The 22443-nt window shown below is 38.4% G+C and overlaps 1 long non-coding RNA gene across 3 annotated transcripts; it reads right to left on the reverse strand.

Annotated features, from left to right (window-relative positions):
- Positions 1–15636: 15636 nt before the first annotated feature.
- Positions 15637–22160, reverse strand: LOC311437053. Of its 3 annotated transcripts, none has more exons than XR_014693249.1 (4): positions 21660–22160; positions 19699–19824; positions 17210–17359; positions 15637–16663 (listed from the first exon to the last, which is right to left on the reverse strand). It is a non-coding gene; the product is annotated as an uncharacterized lncRNA (long non-coding RNA). The 3 variants fall into 3 exon arrangements; XR_014693250.1 differs by having other exon boundaries at positions 15637–16660; positions 17210–17362; XR_014693251.1 differs by having other exon boundaries at positions 17210–17362.
- Positions 22161–22443: the final 283 nt, after the last annotated feature.

A 22443-nucleotide genomic window follows, 5' to 3' on the forward strand; every position in this document is an offset into this window, starting at 1 on the left:
GCCTGCAGGGCTCATACCCTCCCTCCCTTCTCTCTTCCCCCCCCCCCGCCCCCCCCCCCCGGCCCCCAGCTTCCCAGAGACAGTTGCTCAGCTCCCTGTGCGTCCAGCTGCCTCTGGAGAGCAGAACAGCAGAAGGGGAAACAAAGGAGGAGGAGGACCTGGCTACACTTCTGCAGTTTAATGTGAATGTAGCTTCATAATGTTAAGCAACAGATGCTCCTACAGTACTTGCCACGTTGTAGAGTGTGGGGAACTGTCAAAGTTTTCCAGCTAAGGTTGCCAGATCTTCTGATGACAGAAAATGAAGGAATCTTAAAAATATAACTTCTAGCTACCACTACAATCAGGCACAGGTAGATTATAGAATGTTTAATAAGTGCCTAAGTAAGCTGTCCTGACATTACTAGTCCTTTCTTTAAGGCACTGATAGAAGAAGAGCTAATTATTCATGAATATTCCAAGTGCTACTAGGACAAACAAAGCATGTAAAGAGACAGGTATGAACATTCTTAAAAATGTGATCCAAGTAAAAATAATTCATGTTTCCCAGTACTGACTTTTGAATTTTTGTGGCTGTGATACTATTTTTTTGTGGTGCTGCTTTGTGCAATAACAATATAGAAACAGAAAACCAAGCAGGCTTTTGGAAAGGTGAGCTAAAAATTAGTCAGTTTTTATAGTTTGCTGATAAAAGAATTGGTATAATAGAAATTAAGTTTAGGCCGTGGATAAAAATATAGAGCAAGACACATGGCTTTCTTAATGAAACAAAATTACTTAGCCTTTTAGTTAATTTGTATGTTACATTGGAAATCTCTGTTAACAGGGTAACTAGGTGTATGGAACTGAGTATTCACATAAACTACTAAGGAAATAATTCTGGGATTTCTGAGAGATTCAAAGTTACTGTTTGAATAACAGTATGACTCCGAAGACATCATGATATAGGAAGGATGTAAATAAAATACTAAGCATATTTAAAATATTAAATATTCAAACTGTATTCAAACTATATTCAAAGTACATTGTGGAGCACAGAGCCAATGGATGGAGCACAAGTAAACTGTGTGATTTAGGTATAAACACTGGGAATTTAGGAGTCTTCTTGATAGGAAACAATGTTTATTATTGATGTTCTTTAACTTCTATGTTACTATGTCTACCACGCAAATGTGCCATATTTCCAAATGTACAATTTTTTTAATAGCATTCATAGAACTGTTTAGAGGGAAAAGATGCATTCAATAACCATCAGAGATTTACCTGGCCTCCATTACCTGACAATCAACACCTCTTCACTGGAGCTTGGAATACAGACAACCAAAGATTCATTGTAAAACCAGAATGTATGACTTGAAAAGCTGGAAGGAAGAATGCTTAAATGCTTAACAATAGATTGAAATGATAGGTAAAAAGGTTTTGATAAAACTATGAAAATAATTTTTGCTGTTGTTCTTGTTTTTTGTTTTGTTTTAAAAAGAAAAATTCATGCTTTCTCTCAAAATGATTTCCAGAAAACACTTCTTTTCTAATCAACTCTAATCATCAGTTATTAAGAGCACTATTTTTTTTCTCCCTCTGACAAGAAAAAACAGCAATTAAATGACACAGATGTCATTTGTTCTCAGAAGTATGTCCAACTGTGTCAAAATAGTATTATCTCTAAAAGACAGTAAGCAGAATTTGAAAATATTAGTGTAACCATCCAGGGGCAGATTACATTCAGGCTTATGCAGACATGAGAGTGATAAGGAGGGGATGTGCATGTGTTTGGGCAGTGGGGAGTAGGTTGTAAAGGGCAGAGGAGGATACAAGAGAGCTCCATCTTTCCCAGCCTTGAGTTCACTTGCAGTCAAAAGAGACAATCTGTTTTTCTCAGCTTTGTAGAAACGTCAAAAGCATTGAGAACAGGATCCATCATTTCACCAAAGAGGACAGGGATTTGACCCTATACACCCATGCACTGACCCACAGAGCTTGTTGCGTACATGCACTGCATATGTATATTATACTTAAGAAGACTCTGACAGAGGCTGCTAGAAGCCTTTCGGGTCCTTATACAGTGTAATGTTCTCTGAGTGACTAACTCTGCTCTTTGGAGATGACGTGTCAAAGAGGTAGCTAACCCAGAAAGATCCAAGAAGTCTTTAGCATCTTCATGTTGGCTAATTGTGCTTTCCATATCTGAGGTATAGACAGTCTATAAACTAAGTTGAATAACCGTTGTTAATCTGTGGCAACCTTAATTAAACTTTTACAGAGAAAATTTAGTTAACCATTCAAAGCATATTTGTGATTCTCCAACATGAACAGCTTACCCTCTACCTTTATGAAATTACTGTTAATCATTCAGGAATGTCTGCATCATCCTATTTAAACCTTCCCCTGTGGTTTTAGAATTCTTTCTGCTTACTAATCAACCACAGGGGAGTGATATGTAAACAAGTAAATATATTTTTATAGGCTTTTCCTGTTTGTGATGGTAGGTTCTATCAAGCCATATTTATAGCCTCACCAAGAATTATTTATAATTCATTTGCCTCACATTCAATTGAATTAATTTAAAGGTATAATTCAATTTAACAAACATGCAGCTTGGTGTATTGAGCAATGAGATGTAGTGCAGCTGTTTCAGGCACCCTGCACTTCATCCCATCTTTCAGTTTTCAGCCAGCTTCCTGGCTTGGTAGTCTTTCTGTATATCAAACCAGATACCACGCTAGAACAACAACATATCATAACAAGACAACAACAGCTTTTAACCTCCAAACTATGTAAGTTATCTACATGTATATAACCAAAATTTATCTGAATTCTCCTTATCCATGAAGAGTACGTCCTTTACTGTGCAGATCTCTATTACAAAATCCTGTTGATGTGAACTATTGCACTCTTGCTGCTAACTCTGCTGAAGTCCATTATAGACAACTCTTTCCTGTGATTTATGCCTCATTATAAAAATCAAATTTCTTGGTTGTCAAAAGTAAATTGACTGCAGCAAGCTGAAGGAACAAACTCTCTGACATACAGAGTCATCACACCACCCTAAGGGTGTAACTTCAAAAGTGATAGGATATGCTATAAATACAGAGCTTCAGAAAAGAGAGAGAAACTGATCAGATGGAGTAAAGAAAGTGCTGTCTTTCTCCTAACCTTAACCCTAACCACCAGCATGGGCTGAGATGGCCCACACCCACAAACCATAACCCAGATTTAAAAAAAAAAAAAAAAAAAAAACTGTTGGAAGAAATTATTTTGCAGGATACTGCTCTTGCCAGCCCTTTTGCAGCCCCATTGCAGCTGAATATCTAGATATGGTCACTTTCCCAACACTAAATCTAATCTTACCCACAGTTTTAATCATAAGCCTAAAATGTATTATACATTAAGATATAACCTGGGACCCCAAGCCATGGTTGAGATGAAAAAGTAATTTCAGGAGATATCTTTCTGTAGGCTGCCTCTTCCCTTGGCAGCCCACATGCAGCATCAGTCCAGCCAGAGCCAGAATTTGTCTCTCTCCTGACCCTTCACCAAATTATAATGCTAACTCTAATGGCCAACAGAGACTCAGCTTCAGCCAAGAACATGTAGTCATGTCCCAGAAGAAAAAGTTTTCTGGGGAGAAATACTTTGGCAATTTACCCCTTCCCTTAGCAACCTCTTTGCAGCCCTATTCCACTGGGGATATAGGCTTTGTCTCTCTCCTAACTTTAATCCTAATTCTATCACAAAGGATGAGCCTTACCAAGGACGTCAGCCATGACCCAGATGAGCACAGTGTCAAGAGAAATATTTATCGGACTAATCCTTCCCTCAGCACTCTCTTTGCATACACACTCCAAAAAAATCTCTGCACTTTGTCAGTCTTCTAACCCTAACTCAAAACCCAGATATCATTGTTGGCATACCCACCACTTCCCTTTCCAGCCATTTTGAAACAGAATGGCAAGAATCTGCCTCTCTTAAACTAAAACTAACCCCAACTTTTTAGCTTGGTATTGGCTCAGCACTAGCCCAGGACATCCAAATATGGTACAGATTAAAGAGTAGTCAGGGTAGAAACCTTTTGACAGCCAGTCCCATCCCCTTGCAGATCCACTCAAATGAATGCTCTAGGTTTTGACTCTAAACCTATATCTTAACCTTAAAGGTTACTATAACTACAAGCTTATTGCTTGTCCTTTGTTGAATCCCCCATACATGGCTAGATAAAAAAGTTGTCAGGAGATGAATACTCTTTCAGTCTACCTCTTTTGGTAGGCCCTTTGCAATCTGACTACAGCAGGAGCCTTAGGCTTTTTCTCTCTCCTAACTCTAAATCTATCCCCAATTCAAAGGGTGGTCTGAAACCACCCTTTGCTCTCAGTAAAGGTCTGAAACCCTTGCTCTCAGGAGTAGACCTAATGAAAAAAAAAAAATACAAGGGAGAAATCTTTCTGTAGCCTAACACTTTTCTTGGCAAACTCTTGCCATTCTCAGTACTACAGGAGATTTAGCCTTTTTCCCTCTCCTAATCCTCATCCCATCTATTCTCAGCCCTATGCCTTGACCTTGGCTGAGCCTCAGGTGAGGATCCTCAGGTATGGCCTAGATAAAAAGGTGGATGAATCTTTTTGTAGCCTGCTACTTGTTTGGCAGCTGCTTTGCAGCCCCACTTCAAAAGTAGGTCTAGCCTTTGACTCTTCCCTTACCCTAATGCTCCCTGTTGTAGAGGGTTCAGCTCTAGATCAGGACAAGACAAACATAATTTTATTTGAAAATTTTCCAGTGAAACTACTAATTGAATTGAGACATAGTCTTTTTTACACACATTCGTAAATATTACAGACTCCACCTCCAGCATTTTTTCTCAGATTTTCTTTATTTTTCCTCAGCTATTTGCATTATTTTTTGGCTTATTTTACATGTATTGCTAGTTTTAAAACATATTTTCTTCTTCTGTTCACTTTTAAGGCATGCAATTTAACTGTCTGAGTGCACCAATACTGTAGGCTACCTGTCTATCCCTGACCCCTTGTTTGGTTACACTGGCTTCTGCAGCTGAAGTTATTATATAACCAGTTGCATTTCTTACTACCCTTGACTCCTCCATGCACATAGCAAGAAGCTATTTGCAGCAAGGTTAGCAACAGATAGCTTTGGGGCTGAATCAGGAACAAGGTATGAATTCACACCTCCAGCTTTGTAGTGAAACACCTTAATGATCTTGTCAAAAAGCCACAGTTGCATCAACTTTGTTAATTGTTTTTGAAAGTATGTCCTTATTCTGCTTATATTAAAGAGTAGCATATGATATATAAAAATTTACAAAAGAACTTTTTCTACGTTCTTGCTCTATCTAGGAAGTCTGAGTGTATTTGATTTAACCACATCATGCTCCCTTTTCTCCATACCTCCTTTCTCTGTACACACACACACAAAACCACTTGCTAGATTCATTTTTTTGTTTTTATTTTTTTTCTGTTACTCTTTGCCATTTACAATCCACCTTAAAACTTGGGGAAAAAAAATCATGCATTATAGTTGCTGTTCTATGTATTCTATACCAACAGAGCAACTAACATCATCAAAAAAGAAGAGTTGAATATGTATATGCATAACATCAACAAACTGAAGGAGTTTCAAATTAGCAATTATACAAAGCTTTCAACCAAAATGGTTTATTAGTGGTCTATACCCCATCCCCATCATATCCGAAGAATGCCATAGCCTTACAATAGCATACTTTCTGAACCCTTTCCAATTTCAGATATTTCCTATCTCTTTTAATACCTCATTGCTTTTGCATCAATTACAGCCTGACCTAAAGCCACACTGGCAGTGAAAGTGATATATAGTGGAATCCATTTAAATGAATTTCTGATGAAAGAATAAAACTGTTAAAAGGATAAATTTACTGCACAGATTTATACAAATCCTGTATATGCACTGAAATCCTCTTAAAGGAAAAACTGATGGAAGATTAAAATGTTAAATTAATTAAAACCCAGCAGCCTAGTGAAATATAATGATTATTTGACCTACTAAATGAATAGTTCCAATAATCATATAATGGTAAGTATTCAAATATATGTCAATTTTACATATGTAGTGAAAAAATGTAAGGCAAACAATGATCAATGGGAGTATCTGTTAAGACAGTAAACTTACAAAACAGTAGTGAAATGTTCTTGAAAAGTCTTTCTTTGTTCACCCAGGCATGGAGCTAGCCAGTCCTTCATTTCTGTTGAGAAAGATAATTTTAATGATTATTAAAAGCTTTTAATCACATAGCATAAATGTAATTTTTGCTTTGCTCAATTTCAACATATTCAAATGTCTAAGAAAGCTATTCTCTTCCCTTTCAGCTGAGCTCTCCACTTGTGGCAAATTGTTAGGGATCTGTTTTACAAAAGATATTGACCAGTGTCTGCCCATTAGGGCTGGCTGTATTCCATTTCATGGAAAGTATCTTTTAAAACTGTGCCAGTGAAACTGACAAAAAAAGTGTTGTAAGCACTGTAGCATTATTTAACATTTGTAATTTTAATGCACATTCAAAGACATAGCAAATAGACACATTTCTGATATTACATCTAAGTATTAGTATTGCAATGCTAAAACAAAACAAAACAAAACTGTTTTGTCTTTCCCCATAAAATGTGTTATTTTAAATAATAAAAATGATCCCATTTTGATATATATATATATATATATATATATATATATACACATATGTATATGCTTTACCTGTACAACTTGAATTTGGCTAGCTCTTCAAGTAACTGGTTTAAGGTTTAAATCCCAGATTAAACCACTAAAAATGTGAACTCTAAATCCCCTGAAATGAGTTTAAAAAAATATTATATATCAGCTTCCTACCTGAGAAGAGTTCATAATCAGTTTAGGTCATAGGTGAAATGAGTTTGTCAGTTGCAATCTAGTCTGTAATGAATTTATATCTTGATCACAAAAATTACTGTACTACCCAATTAAATATTGCCTGAAGCCACTGTTCATTAAGGACTGAGACCCAGTGATGGATATTGGAGTCTGAAGTGCATTTTTGGTGTAAGAAGATCTATACAATCCCTAGACAGTCCTGTCTTGGTAGCAAGATGCTATGTTTGGAAATGGTATCCTTGCCTCTGTCAAGTCTTTATATTTTCACCATATCATGTTTATATGGCCTTAATAGTTTCAAAAATATCGTACCAAGATATATTAAAAACCTTGAGTCACAGCCTTCTTTACAGAATATGCTTTGTAGAAATTCAAGATTTCTTTTATTGGCTAATTATGCAGCTGTGATTACTTTTGTGCCATTTAACTCAAAGCCTATATTGTTGAAAATAGAGTGTCTGTATAAGGCAAATCCTTTATTAAAGGGTTCTGGCTAGCAGCAAAGCATGCTGAAAACTAGAACTTACCTATACAGAGGGAAAAGAGAATGTATGTGAACTGAAGGCCACCAGAAGAATGCATATATAAGGATGCAAATGCAAAAGCCCCTAAGGGAAGATTAACTGCGAGTCCTTTGACTTTTCCCCTGACTCTTCTGTGAGATTCAGGAAAATATGGTGAAGGGAAACTTTTGACCGCCTGAATGACAAAATCCAAAGAAAATGTCTTAGGTGATTTGATAGTGGAAAAGTTTAAATGTAGAATTTCTTCTTGATTACATGGAAAATATCTCCCTTGTGTTCCACTCACACTGAAATGTGAGACTACAGAGAAATTTTTAATTTATCAAAACTCCATCTAGTGTTATGCTCTAGTAATTGATACACAGTCACAACCATAAACAAGAAAGATGTAAATAACAATGCAAGCACTCCACACATTCCTAAAACTGTGTTCTACTGTACCTTAGACAACACAAATGTACATTGAAAATACAAGTGGGTGATAATAGGGAAACACAGAAGATTAACTCCACAGAGACAAACAGAGCACACATGAAATACAGAGGTACTCATCCTGGCTATTAACACGTTAAAAGGCACAAAGACTAAAGATTTCTAAGTTTCCATGGAGACATCTGGTACAGCCAGGTGTTCAAATCTTACCCCACGACATCCCAATGCGTTGGAAAGAGAGGGTCAGCCCATTGACAGATCCTGGAAGTCAGAAGGGTATCTTTCATGATGGTATCTTCCCTAACATCCCCTTTCTCTTAAGCCAATTTACATTATCCACTGATCTATTCTGTTTAGTGACCAGTGACAGGACTTGCAGGAATGGTGTCAAGCTGAGGCAGGAGAGGTTCAGGCTAGACATCAGGAAGAGGTTCTTCACTGAGAGGGTTGTCGCACACTGGAACAGTCTCCCCAGGGAAGTAGTCACTGCACCAAACTTGCCGGAGTTTAAGAAGTGTTTGGACTGTGCGCTTAGTCACATGGTCTGAATTTTTAGGTAGACCTGTGTGGTGCCAGGAGTTGGACTTGACGATCCTTGTGGGTCCCTTCCAACTCAGGATATTCGATGATTATATATTGTGTCAGGGGTTTTAAATTAGAGATCTGATGATGAGATTATCAGGTTTGAAATTCAGTTCTCATATTAAAATGCGAGTCTGCCAGCCTATCTTATTGAGAAAGGTACACTTCTCGATAGCTGGCTGAAAACCAGCTCTTGTTGACAAGCTGTTGTAGATATCAACTACTGAAAAGAACAGGATATAGCTGGATAAGGAACAGGAAGTCTCCAAAACCAATTAGAATCATAACATGCCCTCAGTTGGAATGGACCCAAAGGGATCATTAAGTCTAACTCCAGGCTCCATATAGGACCACCCAAAAATCAGATAATCTGTCTGTGAGCACTGTCCAAACACTAGTTGAACTCCTTTGGGTTCGGTGCCATGACCACTTCCCTGGGCAGCCTGGTTCAGGGCCCAACCACACTCTCAGTGAAGAACCTTTTCCAAACATTCAGCCTGAAACTCGCATCTCAGTTCCATGCCATTCCCTCAGGTCTTGTCATTGGTTACAAGAGAGAAGAGATCAGTGCTTCCACCTCTGTTCGCCCTTATAAGGAGGCTGTAGGCCATCATGAAGTCTCCTCCTCAGACTCCTCTGCTCTTGGCTGAACAAACCAAGTGACCTCAGATGCTGCTCATTCGTCTTCCCCTTCCAGAAGGATTCTGTGAGAAGCAGTATGGAAAGCTTTGCTGAAATCCAAAAAGACTACGTCTACCTTCTTCACCTGGTCAACTAGGTTGGTGGCTTTGTCATGAAAAGCAATTAAGTGTGTTAAGCAGGACCTTCCCCTCATGAACTCATGTTGGCATTGACCAATGACTGCTTTGTCCTTCAGGTGTTTTTCAACAACTCTCAGAAGTATTTTCCCCTTAATTTTACCAGGCACTGAAGTGAGACTGATAGGCCTGTAATTACCAAGGTCTTCCTTCTTGCCCATCTTGAAAATTGGAGTAACATTTGCCAGCTTCCAGTCCTTCTAGCTTCCTAGCTTTCTGGATTCCATAGACCATTGAAAAATAATCGAGAAGTCTCGTGATGACATCAGCTGGCTCTCTGAGTACCTTGGGACAAATCCCATTGGGCTACATGCATCTAGCTGGAGCAGCAAATCCCGTACAAATTTGGGGTTGGCTGGGAGTTTATCATTCCTGCAGTCACAGTCCTCCAAGTCAGGGCATCTATGTTCCCAAGGCCCATTATCGGTGTTGAAGACAGAGGCAATGAAAGCCTTTAAAATCTCTGCTTTTTCTATGTCCCTGTGTGTGTTGTAATCATCTTTAATTAATATACTAATGTTATTTTTGGTCCTCTTATTTCAAAACACCCTTTTTATTGTCCTCCACAGTACTGGCCAACTTCACCTCTAATTGAACTTTGGCTGCACAAATTTTCTCCCTACAATGGCAAACTGTATCTTTGTTGTCCTCCCTTGTCACCCCAACCTTGGTTTCAGTGACCATACACTTTCTTTTTCTGCCCAAGTTCTAAAAGAATATCCCTGATTAGTCAAGCTGACCTTATACTCTGCATGCTTGACTTCTGATATTTTGGATTTTCTTGCTCCTGGGCTCTTAAAAGGTGGTACTTAAAAAGTCACCAGGACTGATGGAGCCCAATGTCTTCAAAAGCAGTTTCCTAGGGGACTTTACAAATTAGTTCTCTGAACAGCCTGAATTCTGAATTTCCCCAAATCCAGGGCTGAAGTTTTGTTGGCAGTTGTCCTCCTACCACCAAAGACTTTACACTTTGTGGTCACTATGGCCAAGATGGCCACTGATCACCACTTTACCTGGTAGACCCTCTCTGTTCACAAGAAACAGATCTAGAAGGGTGCCTTTCCTAATCAGTTCTCTTAGTACCTGCACCAAGAAGTTATCAACAAGGTGTTTTAGGAATCTCCTGAACGTGTTCATATCAGCTGTGTGTATTCCCAGTTCACATCTGGCAAGTTAAAGTCACCCATAAGGACAAGGCCAACTAATTCAGAGGCCTCTCTTAGTTTCTTAAAGAATATTTCACCAGTCTAATCATCCTGGCTGGGTGGTCTATAGGAGACTCCCACAAGAACGTCCCCTTTATTTGCTTGTCCCTTAATCCTTGCCCAGAGGCTCTCAACTGTGTCATCACCAACTGTAAACTCCATACTGTTCAGGTCCTCCATTACATACAGTTCAATCTCCCCCCACACCTACCCTGCCTATCCCTTCTGAAGAACCTATAACCATCAATCATAGCACACCAGTCACAGGATTTCTCCCACCAAGTTTCACTTACACTAATGATATCATAACTCTGGGACTAAGCCAAGGCTTCTAGCTCCTCCTGCTTGTTCCTCATGATGCATGAATTGGTGTAGAAATATTTAAAATGTGCTTCATTTTACCCAGCACCTTGTGGAGAAGAGCAAAGGACCGCACTAGCACGCAGTCCCTCAGTGTGGCATGCCATCCCATAGCTTATCACTGGCAGGTCTGTTTTTATCCCTTTCCCCCTTCAAATCTAGTGTAAAGTTCTATTGATCAGCCCTGCTAATTCTGTGCAGAAATCCTTTTCCTCCTCTGAGAAAGGTGCAATCCATCAGGTGCCAGCAGTCCTGGTGTTGTGTAGACCATCCCATGACCAAGAAACAAAATTAGGAGTCAGCAAGCCTCAGTTAAGAAATTGAAGGTTTTACAGAAGCCTGTTTTGATGATGGTTTTAATGGGCCACATAGAATGAGAAGTTTTTCTTGAATAGAATTTTTCTTCAATGACAAACTAGGTAAAGCGTGGAATACATTTGAAGAAGACATTCAAAGCAAGGATGGGAAGGATACACATGCAAGACAAACACCTTTCAAGAGGTACACAAATGTTGTTAGCTTTATGAGACATCAGTAAAACGTTAGCATGAGGTAGCTCTTGGCTGTTCAGTTGTCACATGTAAGTAACAGTTTGCATAATGCAACATTTGCAGTAAAATCTTTGGCCATGCTCCAGAGAAAACTGCATTTCCATTCTTGTCCCTTGGACTCCTTTTCTCCCCAAAGACTCCTCCTTTTTAACTGGTCAGCCCACATCTCTTTCTAATAGTATTAAGAGGAGAGTAAGCTCACCATCTCGGACTGTCCTGTTGGTATTTCAACACTCAGATCGTGTATCAGTAACCTGTCCTCTAACTTTCTCTGCCAAACTCTTCTGTTGAATGCTTTCTTGTCTCAGTCATAAAGAAGACCAAATCAACACAAGGAGGACTGAAATATCTTTTAGCTACAAGAAAAGAAATAACTGAATCAGTATCTGAAGCGATGAATAGTGCTTAGTGAGTTAATCTGTTTTAATCCAAGAAAATCAGAGTCAAACCATGCTCGTTAAGAGGACTTGAATTTTAAATTATTTTTAAAACAACCTAGGGAACATCTGACCTCCCTGCCAATAATTTCTCTGCAGTATTTATAAGCATTTTTGAAGGTGCTGATTACAGTACTGAATGTCAATAGGATTCTGTCTACTATTAACGTTATTACTATTGCTGTAGTACTCTGAAGCTGTAATTATGGAGCAAGGCCTTCCTCTTCTATGTGCTGCACAGATCCAGTGTAAACGACAGTTATCGTCACAAGAACAGTATGAGAAACATTAATACTTAACACAGATCTACATAAGGAAAACTGTAGAATAGTGCTGGTCAGCATGAAAGAGTGCAGTTAAGTCACCAGTGCCTTTATTGAAAAGGAGAATTTTAAGGAAGATTTGAAGCACGATAAAATGTTAATTTTTCAGATACATGATCAAGATCATTGCCCAAGGATGAGGACAATCTTGAGAAAGATTTGAGAATGTAATTAGTGCTCAAAGGAGGCTGGGCATTTCTGCTGCCTAGAGATAAACATGGGCATCTCAGTAATAATCAAGGTGAAGATGAGCAGCTTATATTTAATGTAATACAGACAGGAAAACCATAAGAAGACAACAAAGAGAAAGGTGACAATACTTTAGCTGTATGTTATGACAAGATTTTAGTGTCATATCAATATGATAGGCCTGAAATGGAAAGATAGCTATTAGAAACAATGATATTTGCATTTGCTTGTAAACTTGAGGGTATAGAGAGTGGAAGGAAAGACAGCATTTTCATCTCTTTTTCATTGCACCCTCCAGATAATCAGAGAATTCACAGGGTGAAGAGATGTGTAAAAACTCATACAGAATACCAGGAGTATACAGAACCAAGGAACCTTGGGCAATTTCATTAAAATAGATCATTGTCAAAAGTGGTTGATATGTCAAGAAGAATGAAAGCTGAGCAACAAGTTCTGGGCGTTGCTGAGAGAAAAGAGGAGTTGTCCTGGTTTCAGTTAGAACAGAATTAATTTTCTTCCTAGTAGCTGGTGGAATGCTGTGTTTTGGCTTAGGATGAGAAGAGTGCTGATAACACCCCGAAGTTTTAATTGTTGCAGAGCAGTGCTTATACTAAACCAAGGACATCTCAACTTCTTGCTCTGTCCTGCCAACAGGCAGGCTGGGGGTGCAGTAAGAGCTGGGAGGGGACAGACCCAGGACAGGTGACCCAAACTAGCCAAATGGGTATTCCATACCATCTGACGTCATGCTAAACAATATATAGGGGTGGCTAGCCGGGGGAGGGGGCCGGACTGCTCGGGGTTAGGCTGGGCATCGGTCAGCAGGTGGTGAGCAATTGCATTGTGCATCACTTGTTTGTACATATTATTAGTAGTAGTACTATTATCATCATTGTATTATTATTATTATTGTTATTATTATTTTCCTGTCTCATTAAACTGTCTTTATCTCAACTCAGCCATTTCTCTCCCCCGTCCCAGAGAGGGAGGGGGGAGGGTGAGCGAACGGCTGCGTGGTGTTTAGCTGCCGGCCGGGTTAAACCACGACAGGAGTAAATTTGATGGGAGAGGTCTGATAAAGCAAAAAGGGACAAAAATGATGCTGTAACTGGGAAAATGGACCTTTGACATTCTAAAGAGTACATTCAATTAAACAGGAATGAAAAGGAGAAAGAAAACTGAGAACGTACTTGTACAGGCACATGAAGAACAAGGACAGAGTAAAGAAGGGAATATACACAGAAGCAAGGCAGACTGAGGACAGAATATAATGGTATTGATGCAATGTAATTAGAGAAGGTAATTAGAGAAGGAAGACTGAAGAATTTGCAGGAAAATTAATTTTTTGAGGAAAAGATGACAATGAAAAGATAGAAAGGCAGCCAGCAGTAGGGCAAATGAACACTTCATGGGAGAAAGGCACATACAGTTTTCACTGGAAAAAATGCTGCCAGTTTGTGCAGAGGTGTCAAGAGCAGAGGTGTAGGTTTAAAACAGGGAGCCAAGGTGGGAAAAATTTTGACTGAGGTATAGGCAGTTGAGATGGAAGAGAAAAAAAAATGCTTAGTCAGGAAGACTATAGGAAGGAAATTATTTTGCAGTAGGGGAAGACAGGTGTGGAGCAGTTGCTTTCATTGAAATGCTGCAGCGTATAAGTTCAAAAAAGTGAATGTTGAAAGTGATTCAGAGTTGCAGCATAGTGGGGCAGACCCTGCAATTAGAGAAGACATTGGTAGAACTTACAGTAGAAGAATGGAAAGAAAACAACATGTAAGTGTACATGTTAAAAATAATAAAAGTAAAAAATAATTTTAAAAAGCCTGAGCATAGATGATATGTTATTAGAAATTATGGGGGAAAAGATCACATGAGAAGGCCTGCAGGTGACACTGACCTCAGTATCTTGAGAATAAATACCTTCTTACAATGTATTCTCTACTTCTGCACTTCAATTGTATTGATGAAGAAGAGGAATGCATAATGATTAAATTATTTGTGTGATGCCACACAGAAATTACAGTCAAACACTGACCCTAACACTCCTGAATCCCAGGTCAAGAAGTTCATGAGTTAGTTGCTGTGTGTTGGCTGGTATGAACAGAGGCCTCATATCCCTCTACTCTCTGCACAGCATCTCTTTCTTTTCTCAATATAGGTCTATTAAGAGAAAAATACAAAATACTTCTCCATTTTCTGTATTCCCTATGAACTTTGAAATGGTAAAAACAAAGGCATGCCCAGAAATGGCTTTTTTTTTTTTTTTTATTCTGTAGAAAGGTGGGCAGAGAGGAAAGCAAACTGCCCCATCACGTCATAGACTTTAATGCTTCCCATAGAATCACTTAGGTTAAAAACCTTAGACCTCTAAGATTGTCAAGTGAAATTATTAACCTAGCACTGCCAAGTCTAGTCCACTAAACAATGTTCCTAACCAGCACAGCTACACATCTTTGAATACTTCCAGGGATGGTAACTCAGCTACTTCCCTGGTAGTTCCAATGCTGCACAACCCTTTCAGTGAAGAATTTTTTCCTAATATCCAACCTAAGCCTCCCCTGGCATAAATGAGGCCATTTCCTTTTGTCCTATTGCTTGTTGTTTGGGAGAAGAGACCAATCTATACCTTACAAGAACTTCCTTTGAGGTTGTTGTAGAGAGCAATAAGATCTCCCCTGAGCCTCCTTTTCTCTAGGCTAAATAACCCCAGTTCCCTCAGCCACTCCTCATAAGACTTGGTCTCTAGACCCTTCAGCAGCTTTGTTACCTTTCTTTGGACACACTCCAGCACCTCAATGTCCTTCTTGTAGTGAGGGACCCCAAACTGAACACAGTATTCGACAGACACAGTATGGTGTGGCCTCACCAGAGCCAGGTACAGGGGGACAATCACTTCCTTAGCCCTGCTGGCCACACTATTTCTGATGCATGCCAGGTTGCTGTCTGCCTTCTTGGCCACCTGAGCACACAGCTGGCTCATATTCAACTGACAATCGACCAACACCCCCAAATCCCTTTCCACCAAGCAGCTTTCCAGCCACTCTTCCCCCAGCCTGTAGTAAATGTTGAATGGGGTTGTTGTGCCCCAAGTGCAGGACCCAGCATGTAGCCTTGTTGAACCTCATACAGTTAAACAGCATAAAGAAAGGGTAAGAATTCAGTACTCATTAAGTATCTACCTATGCCAACAGCTAATTTAGGCACAATATACAACACCATGCAAGAGAATAAATTATTATGACACATCAAGTCTAGAATCCAGGGCAGACTGCTAGTGATATTGAGGCATACTGATGCTATTGCTTGCATACTGATTTCTATGCCATTGCTCTTTGTTTTGAAAAAGATCTATATGCAGTTCCACTGGGAACATAGGTGTCATATCCAAATAAATAAAAAAATCTAGAAACTAGTTTGTTTACAGTTTGTTATATAACTAGGGAGAAACACCTTTTATGGTTTGGCGGTTCAAGTTCTGTTCTTAAAACATAAGTTAGGGAAAACTTTTATTTTATCTTATTTTATTTCCAGTCCCTTCAGATTTTGGAGATTTAAAATATGTCCTCATCTAATTTTAAAGATTCTGACTGTGTACCCTATGGAGCACATTTTGCATATTATTTTGATCTATTGATTATTTGCTGAACATTTAGAATCAACATAATTCACTAGTGTTTTTTTTTTTTTTTTTTTTTTTTTTATTTGAAGGATCTCTGAGACATTTTATCTGCTTTTTAGCTAAGTACTTCTTTAGTCTCTTGTGTTCAGTATTTTGAGAGTTACTTTTAATAGATCTGATCTTGCATGCAGTTCATCTGCAGAACTCCAAGAAATTTACAGCACAATAAACAAATAAAAGTACTTCACCTTAGTGAATCTCCTCAGTGGTTTTGCATGACTTTTATAGTTCACCTTTTGAACCTCTTCAACACACTGTCAAATTGACTGTACTTTCCGCTTATCTGAGATTACTTTCTCTATGTTGAAATGCAGTTCATTACTTTCTTCAATGGAATTCTAAATCTGTTCTAATCCTTAGCAAGCCCATGCATTACGAAGCAACCACTATGTTTACCATATGGTTAACCTGATTTACAGTGACCCTGCCACATAATTTTCATTAAGTATGTGATTAGGAAAATACCACACAGACAGGAATGTGATTCCCCCTTCCAGCTTTCCCTTATTCCTCTGAGTAGATTCTGAATGTCACACGCCCTCTAGTCTCTATGGAAAACTGCAAGAACTTCCCCTCTTGTATAGCTACTTTTACATGTATGTATACTGAAGAACGTAAGACATTGCTTCTCAAGATCAGGGTGATGAGTGCAGTATTTCCTGGATGTTGGTAGTTCACCTGCTGATAGAAGAAAAGGGATCAATAGACTTTGTATCTGTTCCACTATGGATGACACTATAGCATGAAATGTCTCATACTAGCATATTGTTCAAATAAAAATGTTTTGTGCTATTTTATCCTATTTCTGATCATACAAAACAGTGTGACCACTTCTGATCATCAGAAATGTTTTGCAGCTTTCCACAGCATTAGAGCATTTCATCAAAATGTCCTTTGAGAAGTCCTACTAATGTAATTGTATATCACCTAACTACATCCTTATTTCACCAGCTGTGGTGTTCTATCTCATGTCACATTCCAAGTCACCATGTGATTATACTGAATATTGCTCAATAGTAACAGCTGCTAGCTTCCAAAGTAAAGGAGTTTCTGTGTTGGAAGAAGAAAATGCATATAGGTACACATCAAATAACAGCAATGATAAAGTATCTGTTGGAATATAAATACAGTAGTGAATCTGAATAATTTGTCTGCTTAATGTTCAAAGAAAAATGTCTCTAAAAACACAAATGAAGGATGCTTAGAATGACCACACACAGCAAGTACCTTGAGATCTTTGGGTCTAAGATATACAAATGTTGAAGTTTTCATGCTTTTTCTTATGCTTTCTTTGTTTGTGGAGTTTTTGAATAAACTACTTTTATATTAATTTTAGATATATTTTCCAGTGCATCCCAGGCATCTTGGGAGTGAGTCCTGCTGAAGAAATACAGAAAGAAATTGCTGAGTATTTAAGTTTGTGAAGATACTGCTCTTTTCACAATTAAAAGATAAAGAACTTGGTTTTCAATTAATATTATGTTATCATGATGAAACAACTCACCCTTATCTTACACTTAAGTCAGAACTAACAGCCCCAGAGTAATGGTAGCAAAAACAAACAAACAAACAAAAAACAAACAAACAACAACAACAACAAAAAAACACATGGGGAATGAACAGCCAAGAAGAGGCATGGCAACTGTTCCAAAGCAATGGTACAAATGTGTCATGATTTGATAAGTGATAAGACAAGTGGAAACAGCCTTAACTTGAACCAGAGGAGATTTAGGTTGGATATTAGAAGAAATTTCTTCGCTGATAGTGTTGTGCAGTGTTGGAATAGGCTGCCCAAGTTAAGTGGTTGAGTCACCATCCCTGGAATTCTTCAAGAAACGTGTAGATTTTAAACTCGGTAGCATGCTTTAGTGGTGGACTTCAGTATTAAGTTAAAGTTGGACTAGATGATCTTAGAGAACTTTTCCAACCTGAATAATACTATGATTCTATGATACAGTGCTTGAAAAAACTTATTTCCTGGCATTTTTGCATCATCGATTATTAAACTAAACATTCTGTACGTCATGAGTACTTTAGCAGACAGCCCATTTTGTTCATTGTTATACTTATTTTGTACAAACAACATATATAAATCTCAATTTTAGAATAGCTCATTAATCTTCGCTTGGCTGAAGATTGTCAAATCTTCACTTTGACAAAGCTGGCTTGTCAAAGCACACTCAAGCTGCATCATTTGTGTTATGACCTCATCCCAAATTGTGAAGATAAAAGCAATAAGAATTCAAATAAAGGTGTTATAAATCTTATATTTATATATAAGAAATGCCCATGTTTCTGTTCCTGGTCAACATCAGAACACATTCCAGTGCCTACTCATGCAGTGTTTTCCCTGCTGACGTAATCAGTTAGACAGGAGAGAAATATAAATGCTACAATTGAATATGGTGATTTCCATGTGGCAGTATGGCCCATAAACATATTTTACAAATTAAACAGTTTTCAACTAGCCTTGTTTCACTCAAAGAAACCTCTGGTGTTTCTATTATACCCTCTTGATTTAGATGTTTTCATTGAAAGGGCAGGTTCCGACCTGTTGTGACCAGAGGCTGCAGTGCTGTTAACAAACTGCATGCATTTTTTAAAAAAAATGCTCTGATTCTGGGAACCTGTATCAAATTTATGACAGCTATGTGGTTTACCTGTCAGTTACCTCTGTGTGAAAACCAGTCCCAGACTTTTTAAGTTCTGTATGTTAAAGTAAGATTGAAAACTAGCAATGACACAATTCTTTCTGAGCCTTTGAATTGTCTATTGATCTTGGTAAATAACACTGACTGCAGTGAAGGAGGTTTTGGCACTAAAAGCTGGTTATTGAGAACCATCTCCCTTACAGAGATAAGAACATTCATCTGCCCCCCTTGGCTTTATTAATGCTTCACTGAGCCCAGCTTCCAGAGCCCTCTTTTCTTAGAAAGCTTTTGTCTATAAGGACCTGCCATTTTCCAAGTGGGACTGTATTTCTTTCTATGAAAACTCAAAGGCAGGTGTAGCTTATAACTATTAAATACTATTTTTTAATATGCATTCATGATGGTAATAAATAATAATAATAATAATCATCATCATCATCACTAATACCTGTGAAATCAATGGATGGAGGGAAATAAGACAATTCCTAATAGATCTACACACTCATTAAAAAGTCTTCCTGTAGTCTCCTTGCAGATGAGTTACAGTATGAATTATTTACAGGATCAATCTTAAAAATAATTTAAAACAAGGAACAACTGAGAAAACTGTGACCTCTTCCACACAAAATTCATGAAGAAATGAAAAGAAAAAGAAACATTAATCACTTATGTTGTTCATGAGTAATTACACTTACCGCTTTCCTCTTTGTCCGTCCTACTGCCGTAGGGAGACATCACAATCATAGCCAAGTTTTTTTTATGTAATAGTTTTATCTCTTATGTTTTTCCTTGTCAGCTATTTGTACTAGTTTGAAGTCTATGTCTGACTTCAGTGAAGGAACGTCCTTAGACAGTGTAAATCACATATCTCCAGGTCTACTTCTCTTTTCTCTCCCTCTACCTAAGTAAATAATTTGCTAACTCACATGCACAATTCACCTAAATTATGTACCAGAGTGAGCAAAGGCAGCATGATTAAACTGAGGATCAGACTTCTGGTGTGACTTTGGTTGCAAACTTTTTCTTTCAAAAAAATAAAAAGTGTAAGGAAAATGAGATACATACTGCATAAGCATATCCTAAGCAGCCATAAACATCCATTTGTTCTTCCCTTTTCTCCTTTTGCTCTTTATCCAGCTCTCCTGACTGACAGCAGCTGTATTTGTGGAAGCATTTAAGTTCACCAAGAACCTAGATGAAAAGAGATCCTTTGAGTCTTACGGATTTAGTATGAGGTTTTGAGCTCTGGCATATCTCAGTAAGCCCAAACTGTGGTATACTCTAGAGATCATGACTCATCTCACTCTCTCTATCTCTGGACAGATAAATGCATGTAAGATAGTCACTCCTAGCATCAGTACTCCTTGCAGGATATCCCTTCACTTCCTAGAGAATGGAATGCAGCACACAACATTTGCAAAATAAGTCCCCTTTCCCATCATGCATATTGTCACTGTATCTGCCAGCATATCTCATTCAGGCATTTAGCACTCTTTGCTACTGTGACCCTAAGGAGCATATAGAAGGCTAGGTTCAGAACTGTAAAATGCTTCCAGATGGAGGCAGGTGAGCTCAAGATGTATTTCACCTGCAACATTTTATTCCATCCTCCTCATTTAAGATGCAAAAAAAACCACAACCTCCTAATAAACAACACTATGAGATACAAAACTTCTATCTATTTCTTCTAGGAGGATTATACATCATTTCTAGTCTCTGAAAAGAAGTCTGTCCTATGAACCTGTAGGCACAAAGAAACTACAAGTACCAGAGGATTTGATATTCATGCTCTTAAATGACAAGGCCAGAAATAAGCCACTACACTAAGGAAGCAACACCCTACTTAGGTCTAATAACTATCTGTGGTCATTAAGCATATTAATACATTTGCTTAAAGTTTCTGAATGCCACTAAAAACATCAAGTGTCCATGAGCCCACTGTCCATAGGTCTTGCAGCAGTTACTGAAGCCTACTTCACAGTCGTGCCTTTTTTTTTTTTTTTCTCCCCGCCAGCATTACCTTTGGTGACATTGCTCAGGGAAATAAATCACTGGATTAACTGGTGAAACAACCAGAAGCTACTTGGAGAAACTGAAATACAAAGCTGAACTCAAGACCCAGAGTTGCAGGTGAAGACTTCTCTTTGAGATAGGGCAGCCTTAAGATCTCTTGAAGCTATGCTGAGTTGCTTCATGTCAGTGCATCTTACAGCTATTTTAAATTGGAGTCTGCCAAAACCTCCAAGGGGCCATTATGACAGTTAGAGATTACCACTGAATAAAGATTTCTGGTATGTCTTTGTAAGACTTGCTGCAGGGTTGCTGGATGAAAATTAAGGACACTATCTCCTTAAAGCTCTCCCACATTTTCTGAGTTTTCAGATAATCCTTCTCTTCTCCAACTCCCTTTATCATTTTATCTCATTTCCCCTGGCTCCTTCCATTGGCCTCACCCCTGGTTTGTTCTATAATCTGCATGCTTCCCTTCTCATCCTGCCCTCGGCTGCTCCTTTTCTCACTGAAAGCCCTCTCCAGGATTAAATTTCAGTTTTGCTAGGTATGCTTTAGGCCACTGTCAGCTTTATTCACACTCAAGGCTCATCTTTCTCCCTATTCCATGTCTTCCTCCCCACCCCCATCAGCCACCAGGAACTGCTACAAATTTTCACATATATTTTCTTTGTTCATGAGCTTCTTCAACACATGAGCTACAGTTTCTTTCACTTTATCCCTATTATTTTTGATAACCTGTATTCACTCTTCCCACACTGTTTGCACCAAGTAGATGTTCACTTCAACTGTCTATAATTATTTGTTGTCTGAATTATTCTCCACCTCTTTTCTTCTGTAGTGATCTTCAAAATTATCATTTGACTTGAAATACTCCTTACAGCCCAGTTGTCTCCTGCAATTCCAGTTTTCTTTAATGGATGAGTTGGAGATGAATATTCTGAAGCATGCACTGTATTTACAACTGTCTTCTAACGTAATATATCAGCTCTCTAACCAAGTATGTTTTCACATACCTTTGACATCAGAGAAACTGTCTCTCATTCCTTGTTCCACGCTCTGAAAGCACTCTTTCTACCTCACTCTAGTTTAACTTTCTGTTTCAATATAGCTATCCTGGGATAAAGTTATCCCCCCAAAAAACACTGAATCAAACACAACACACCAGAAAAAAAGAACAAAAACAAACAAACAAACAAACAAAAAATCAACAACAACAAAACAACAGACATATCCCTGCTCAATTAGATACAATACTACTACTACTACTAATAATAACAATAGAAACACAAACACACCACTAAGTGACAAAAAAATACCCAAGGAATTGTGTGCACTCAACTTGTCTTAACCCCTTCTGAAGCCCTGTCTCATTCACAGTGGCAAAATACTTGCAATACTTTCCCCAAGATTAACAGAACACTGTAATAATGTTTTCTGTCCTTCTTTCAGTGAATTTATTCTGTCAATGATTGTTCTCTCTGCTTAAGCTAAAAGCTTCTTCTCTGTTCAGCTCACATGGGGCTGAACCCTACAGTACTAGTCCCACTGAAGCTGGTGGGAGTGCTGACTCTGCAAGAACCAGATGTTGCCCATTGAACAATCAAGTTAGGCTGAATGAATCCCCAGAACTTGTGTGTTAAGATAAATATTCACATCTGAAGGTTCCTTAGTCAAAACAGGAGACCCACTAAAACAACCTTCCCCACTACCTCCCAACAATGCCCTCATCTACCTGTTCAAATAAATATGCCCACTAAAAAAACAATGAGATAGAGATAAGATTTCAACTGTTTAACG

Source organism: Aythya ferina (genome assembly GCF_964211825.1).
Source record: "Aythya ferina genome assembly, chromosome: 1".
NCBI lineage: Eukaryota > Metazoa > Chordata > Aves > Anseriformes > Anatidae > Aythya > Aythya ferina.